Genomic DNA, 7,978 nt, shown 5'->3' with positions numbered 1-7,978 from the left:
ATAAAGAGATACAGGATGTAACTCAGGATCAGTACAGGATAAGTAATGTATGTACACAGTGACTCCACCAGCAGAATAGTGAGTGCAGCTCTGGAGTATAATACAGGATGTAACTCAGGATCAGTACAGGATAAGTAATGTAATGTATGTACACAGTGACTCCACCAGCAGAATAGTGAGTGCCGCTCTGGAGTATAATACAGGATGTAACTCAGGATCAGTACAGGATAAGTAATGTAATGTATGTACACAGTGACTCCACCAGCAGAATAGTGAGTGCAGCTCTGCAGTATAATACAGGATATAACTCAGGATCAGTACAGGATAAGTAATGTAATGTATGTACACAGTGACTTCACCAGCAGAATAGTGAGTGCAGCTCTGCAGTATAATACAGGATATAACTCAGGATCAGTACAGGATAAGTAATGTAATGTATGTACACAGTGACTCCACCAGCAGAATAGTGAGTGCCGCTCTGGAGTATAATACAGGATGTAACTCAGGATCAGTACAGGATAAGTAATGTAATGTATGTACACAGTGACTCCACCAGCAGAATAGTGAGTGCAGCTCTGCAGTATAATACAGGATATAACTCAGGATCAGTACAGGATAAGTAATGTAATGTATGTACACAGTGACTCCTCCAGCAGAATAGTGAGTGCAGCTCTGCAGTATAATACAGGATGTAACTCAGGATCAGTACAGGATAAGTAATGTAATGTATGTACACAGTGACTCCACCAGCAGAATAGTCAGTGCAGCTCTGGAGTGGGTGGAGTAGGAGGTGTGGAGAGAGCTGCTGAGACTACCGTGCAGGCCTTGGATCCAGGGACTTTCCTTATTCTATCTGCCCAGGCCTCATACCATCTGCCTGGGCTTGGAAAGTACCCTGAGGGGGGTTCCATCCTAGGATGGAGCCTCAGACCTCTACCTCCCGGAGCATGCCAGCGGGGGGTAGAGGGTCATCCCAGCTGGCTGGGAATATGCAAACAGTCGCGGGGGTGAGGAGATCATCTCGGGGCAAGGCTGTCCTGGCTCCCCCTGACGCTGGAACCCTGGATAAGGGTATGGAGACGCGGTCCGGCAGGGTGATCGAGGTGTTGTCATCTGGAGAAGGACCAGCGCCGTCCGGACATTTGGATGACGGTCGTGTGGAGGAATGGGGACAGCTGAGGACCGGAGAGACGGTGGAGAACTTCAGCTCCCGTCTGGCTATGCGGTTGGAGGAGTATCGGGACCTCAGGAAGTCGCTGCAACGGCTCCGTGCGGACTTGGCGGTCGCCAGAGGAAGAGCTGCAAAAGCCTCAGGAGGTAAGAGGTCCCGATACCTTTTAAACGTGAAATCCTTGTTGGAGGAAATAAAAGAAGTGGAAGAGAGACGTGAGGAGATTTTGGCAGGCGGAGGGGTGTTTGGTGAAAAATTAAAAAATGAAGAGAGGTTTGCCGAGATGGCAGAACCTATAAAAATAGAAAGTGTGGAGGAAGACAGCAGAGCCCCAGACACAGCAAAGGAAATTGTGGGGGAGAAAATGGAGCATGAGAATGCAAAGTCCAGAGAAGGCTCAGATTATGATGCACCCAGGAGCAATGAGGAGGAGGAGGGTGGACTCACAGCTGGGAGAAATCAGGAGAGTTTTGATACTGACAGTGAGCGGCCTCCAGGATTACTCACTCAGATCCGTAATGTGGAGTCGCCGGTATCCTTCCAGGGATTTTGTTTCGGTGCAGAGTTACCCGCAGAGGAGGAAAAGCAAAAGAAAAAAAAATTTAAGAAGAAAAAAAAGACAAAGGAAAAAAAATCTGCTGAAGGTTCATTTAAAATGGTGTATACAGCAAGATCCTTCCTGTGCTCTGAGCCAGATGCAAGTCAGGATCAGGGCGCAGGTCCCGCAAGACCCCCAGCTCAAGCCTCTGCAGTGGGGCTGGAGCGGGAATGCGGGGAGAGTGTTACGGGTCCGGCATTAGAACACGTGGTGGTCAAAATGGCGCCGGACGCCAACCCCTGCAAAGGGGGCGGTACTGGTGGCCTGGTGACGCCAGGGGGTGTGTCCCCGTGTCCGGTTAATGGCGAGCCCGGGAAACTGGTCTCTGATGCGAGTCAGCGGTCTGGAGAACGGGTAAACCAGAAACCGGATGTGGTGTCTGAAAGCCGGAAGTCTGTCGGTGTCGCAGTAAAGCCGTCAGACGTTCCGGACAAGGGCGGTCACAGAGGGGGCTCCGGCTCTGTTGGCCACTCCTCTGTGGAAGGGGGGAGTGGTCCGGCGCCGGAGGCGGCTCCAGTGACATCAGTGGCTCCTTCGTCCGCATCACTGAAAAGTGGTGTAGGCGAGAAGGGGGCTGCTGGCGTCGGGGGCGGCGGTGGCCCCTTTCCCAAAAATGTTCCGCACATAGAAAAGATGGAGGTTAATGAGGCGGAGGGCACAGCGGGGACACCGCTTATAACATCTGGTGGCGTCCCTGCAAAGGTGCCTGATGATGCGGAGACTGAAGCAGTGTCTACCCACACAAAATGTACAGAAAAAATACATAACATAGAACCAGGCCTGGCCAGAAGGATGACTGCAGGGGGACCTGGTGGGTTAAATAAAAAAGTTGCGGCTGTGGATGTGGGAACTGCTGGGGGTATGCAGGTGTCTGTAAATAAAGTTGCTGGAGTGTCTGCTGGTAATGGGGTGTTGAGTGCTGTGTCTGTAGGTGGTGAGGTGGTGGGTGGTGGGGATGGGGTATCAACCAGGGGCAATGGGCCTGGCGCTCCTCTTGCTGTGACATCCGGCAGGTCTTATGCTGGTGTGGCAGCGGGGGGACAGCGGGCCCACCCATCTTCATCCTCAAGGTCCGGGGACGGTAACTTGCAACAACGTCTCTTGGACGCTTTAAGAGAGGGAAAGCAAACCCTAACCATAGGGGGAGTGCAGAAGGACCTGTCTTTCTGGATAGACAGATATGGTCTAAATGCCTTCCGAGAGCAACGAGGAGATCAGTGGTCGCTCCCAACAGCCGGGCAGGCTGTAGCCAGGAGGAATGTGGTCCGTCTCCGGTGGCGTGGCAATGATGCGTGCCCTCCCAGAAAGAGGGTGGTGGAGCTGCTGCTGGGGATGGGCTTCAAGGCGAGTGACATCTTTGCCTTGATACATCCTCATGGCTCGGTCGAGTTTGACATCAGCTTTGTTCACCTAGGGGGCCTTGAGGTCTTCTGGGGGAACTACGAGCTGATGAAGGACGAGCCTGGCTGGCGAGACTTTGCTGCACAAGCAATTTCTCGCCAAAGTGGTCCCAAGAGAGTGACCGTTCTTACCCGTAATGAGTCACTCTCTTGTATTGATATCATGACCTGGTTGGGAAGGTACGGAGAGGTAGTAGAGATGCCACGGAAGAACATGGATGAGTTTGGCATCTGGTCAGGGGCCTGGACGTTCATGGTTAAACTAAAGCGTCTAGGACAGACGGTGTCCCACATACCATCATCTGCTTTCCTGGGAAGAGATCGGATCCTTGTCTTCTACCAGGGGCAGCCGAAGTTGTGTCACCGGTGTGGCGACCCCTCACATTTGAGTGCAGGCTGCAAGGTGCAGAAGTGTGCTCATTGTGGGGGGATTGGTCATCTAGCCGCATCGTGTGACCGTATTCGGTGCAACCTGTGTGGTGACTTAGGTCACCCGTTCAGTCGGTGTCCTCGCTCTATTGTCAATGCTTGTTCCAAACCTGCGGAGGATGAAAGGAGGGAGGCCTCCGTGGGTGAGGGTGCGGGCAGGGACGATGGGGCACAGGGGCAAGGGAAGAATGCAAAGAAGGGTCCCCCTTCTCGCCAGAGAAGGGCGGAGAAGCGAAGGAAGGAGAGGATTTGGAGGGCGCTCCAGGAAACTGGGACAACCTCTGATTCGGATCTGGATGCCCCCCCTGAATCTGATGCCCCTGGGGAGGCCGAATTGAATGGGGAGATGAGGAGGATCCAAAGGGAGCAGAGGGCTGAGGACTCTCAGTCCTCCCACTATGAAAGTGTGGGAGAGGAAGAGAGGACTCAGCCTACAGCAAAAGGGACACCGGGCAAAACCCAAGGGCCAAATACATCTGGCCCCGCCCTGGCCCAGGAAGGTAAATCCTGTACCCCCCTGGTGCGCTCTACTGATCGATACCATGCTCTCGTGGACATTCCAGCCTCTCATACTAAGAGGGAGGGCATGGTAGGGCACCCTAGAGTCGTTGAGCCTCCCCTGCTGCAGGGGCCGTTGCCCCCAGAGGGGGAGGTTGACCCGGTACTTGGGGATGAAGATGGGAATAGGGTGGTGAATATGGACTCCTCAGTTTGCAAGAAGCGAGGCAAAGAAGGGGGGTCCTCATCAGATAGAGGGGGGGGTGGGAAGAAGAAAGCCGTCTAACTCAAACATCCATGATGGCGGCACCCACTCCGTTGACGCTGGCATCAATTAACGTTGCCAGCATTAAGTCAGATAGGGCGAGATTTGCAGCCTTTGATTTTCTTGGCCGAGTTGAAGCCGACATTTTGTTTTTGCAGGAGACCAGGCTGTCACTTTTGGCAGACGTCGTTAAATCTAGGAGGGAGTGGCGACGCGGGCCCTCCTACTGGTCTCTTGCGGCTGAGCCCTATAGCGGAGTGGCGGTCCTTTTCACCGCACCGGTAACATGCCGACGGATGATTGAGTTAGAAATGGGGAGGTGCTTGATCTTAGATGTCCTCATGAGGGGACAGGAATTAAGACTAATCAATATATACGGACCCCAGAGCAAATGGGACCGTAAAAGTCTCTTCATGAGGATTAAGCCTTTCCTTTTTTCAGGTCGACAAGTTATCTTTGGAGGGGACTTCAATACTGTCGTGAGGCCCCGAGATAGAGGAGGTTCCGGAGATAAAAAATTGACCTACGATAGTGTAGCATTAAAAAATATAGTTAGCGATGCTCGCCTGGTGGATATCCACATCAGGCATACCCCAGGCCACTCGGGTTTCACCTATCGTAGAGGTAGTTGTAGGTCTAGGATAGACAGGTTTTTTTTGAAGGAGGAAGCCATCTCTTCACCAGTGTCCGTTGTTGAGGTGGAGTTCTCCGATCACTGTATGATTATTTTCTCTTTGAACATTGCAGAGTCCCTCCAGATGGGAAGAGGTATATGGAGGCTGAATTCTACTCTCTTGGAAGAAGCGGAGATAAGACAGGCCTTTGAGGATTTTCTTCAGAGCCAGGTACCTTTGTTGGATCTCAGTGGTACTAAGTCTGAGTGGTGGGAGTTGTTTAAAGTCCGGGTGGCAGGATTTTTCCGCAGGCTCTCGAGCCTCAGGTCCATGAGTAGGTACCGCCTATATCAGGAACTGAGGAGGAAACTCGAACATCTAGTCTCAACCGGGGGTAGTGGGGAGGAGATCTCCGTGGTGAAAGCTTTGCTCAGGAGGTGTCAGTACGATAGGCACACATCTTTAGTTCTTGAGAGGGATTTCGGGAGGTACCGCTCGCCCGACCCCTACAGGAACTGTAAGATGTCAGTGAGTCGTAAGGTTGTGACAGGACTGATTGATAGTACAGGATCTCTGAAGAGATCCAAATCAGGGATCTTGGAGGTCGTCAGATCCTTCTACTCGCACCTCTTGGGGAAGCAAGATCCAAACCGAGACGAGATGTCGGCTTTCCTGGCTGAAACCATCCCTGAGCCAGGGGTAGACCCCTCTCTCGGTGTTTTGATAGATTCGATCAAGGAAGAGGAAGTGGGATTGGCGATTGATGGGCTTGCCCTCAAAAAATCGCCAGGGCCGGATGGCTTAACATCCGAGTTTTATAAGACTTTTAAAGGAACCCTAGTTCCCCTCTTGACTGAGGTGTTTAATGAGTGCCTTTCCTCGGGTACTTTGCCAATGTCAATGAGGAGGTCGGCCTTGATCGTTTTATCGAAGGGTAAAGACTCGACCCGTATTGAGAATTGGCGTCCCATAGCGCTGCTCAATACGGACAGAAAGGTTCTCGCAAAGGTGCTGTTTAATCGGCTGGTGAAGTTTGCATCCCGGCTCCTTTCGCCGGTCCAGCATTGCTCTGTTCCAGGCCGCAGCACATTTAGTGCTGTCCTCAGTGTCAGAGAGGCAGTGGAGCAGGGAAATTCTGGTCGGTGGGAGGGGTACATCCTGTCCTTGGACCAGGCCAAGGCTTTTAACCGGGTGGACCACGAGTACCTCTGGTCGGTCCTTCTGAGGTACGGCCTACCGGGGGGGTTTGTCAATTGGCTACAGACCTTATACACTGGGGCTGAGACTTTTGCGCTGGTGAACGGTTGGGTTGGAACCCCCTTTGAGGTTGGGTCTGGTGTCCGCCAGGGTTGTCCCTTGAGCCCTTTGCTATATGCGTTCGCAATTGATCCTTTTCTTAAAAGGATCGATCGTGGGCCATTGGCGGGAGTCGGGGCCGGCCTGGAGGGGCCGGAGGCCACTCAGAGGGTGGTTGCGTACGCAGACGACGTCTCCATTTTTGTCTCCTCGAGAGGGGAGGCAGAGTGGGTGATGTCGGAAGTGGAGCGTTACTCATTGGCATCTGGGTCCAAGATCAACCGGGATAAGTGCAAAAGTCTCTGGCTGGGAGGAGGAGATCCTGGTTTTGATCTCCCGGACACCCTTCCAGAGCCTCAGGGGTCTGCTAAGATCTTAGGAGTCGAATTTGGCCCGGGTGATTACCCCAAGAAGAACTGGGAGGATAGGCTGAATCTAGTTGCCCAGAAGGTCGACCAATGGAAGGGTTGGTCCTTAACCCTGAGGGAAAGGGTTCACTTGGCCAAGGCCTACCTGGTGCCCATGTTGCTTTACCTGGGCAGTGTGTGCATCTTGCCAGAACCTCTCTGGACTCGGGTCTATAGCCTGTTCTTCCAGCTGTTATGGGGGAACAGGCTCAACCTAATCAAGAGGGAGGTTACTTACCTACCAAGGACACTAGGCGGGTTAGGTATGGTTAACCCGGTGGTGTTCCTAGTGAACACCTTTGTTAAGATCAACCTGGCAAACCTCTGGCAAGAGAGGGCTCCTTGGTGGATATCCTCCTGCAGGGGGTGGTTTCGGCCTTTCTTCCAGGAATGGGAGAGAGGAGGGCAAGTGAAAGACCTGCGTACACCTCACGGACATCTCCCGGCTTATGCCACCCTGGCGCTGAAGATTGTTCGCCGGTGGGGTCTGGAGGTGTGGGAGATCAGGACCATGTCGAGAAAATTTCTTGACAGGAGGGTCCTGATGACCCACTTCCAGAAGCCCCTGGCGCTCAAAGACTGCCCAAGTAGTGACCTCGGGGTGGGATTAAAACTTTTAAATTCAGCGAGGATTCCCCAGAAGTTTTGGGATCTGGCTTGGCGTTGCTTCCATGGGAGACTGTATGTGAGGGACAATCTAAAGTGCAGAAGCTCTGATGATCGGGATCGCCCCCGGGAGGAGTGTGGCGGAGTGCTGGAAAGCATGGAGCATTTCCTGCTTCATTGCCCTTTCAATACAGAGGTATACAAAAGGGTGGGAGCCTCCATTGGTTGGCCAGGCCTAACCAGCCTCTCCTATGCTGGGTGGGCCTATGGAGTGTTCGGAGACCTCGGTGGTAGGGACCATTGCACCTTGTTTCTAGTCAGTATAGTGGTCAGGCACTTTATGTGGAATGCACGATGTCTAGTTTCTACCCAGAAGAAAATCCTCCTAGTGGATGAGGTTGTTAGCAATATCATGGGTGACCTGGTGAAGGTGCATTCTTTGGAGGTTGGCAGATTGGGAGCATCCAAAGCCTCTCGTCTTTGGAGGGGCTTTTCCTTTTGGGTGCCTTAATGTGTCTGCCTTCATGAGGGAGGGGGGGGGGGTCGTCACCGGTGCTCAACTGGAGGTGGGGGTCTGCGTTCCGCTGAGTCACCAATAAAAAATATAGCGATAGGACTCGGAATAAGGGAAAGGTGAGGGTCAGCATAGGGTCAGCTTTCAATAGGGTCAAGAAAGGGCTAGTAATAGGGTAAG

This window comes from Rhinoderma darwinii, chromosome 5 (assembly GCF_050947455.1).
Source record: "Rhinoderma darwinii isolate aRhiDar2 chromosome 5, aRhiDar2.hap1, whole genome shotgun sequence".
Classification (NCBI taxonomy): domain Eukaryota; kingdom Metazoa; phylum Chordata; class Amphibia; order Anura; family Rhinodermatidae; genus Rhinoderma; species Rhinoderma darwinii.
The sequence above is the reverse complement of the archived record's forward strand: the minus strand, read 5'-3'. Positions refer to the sequence as shown.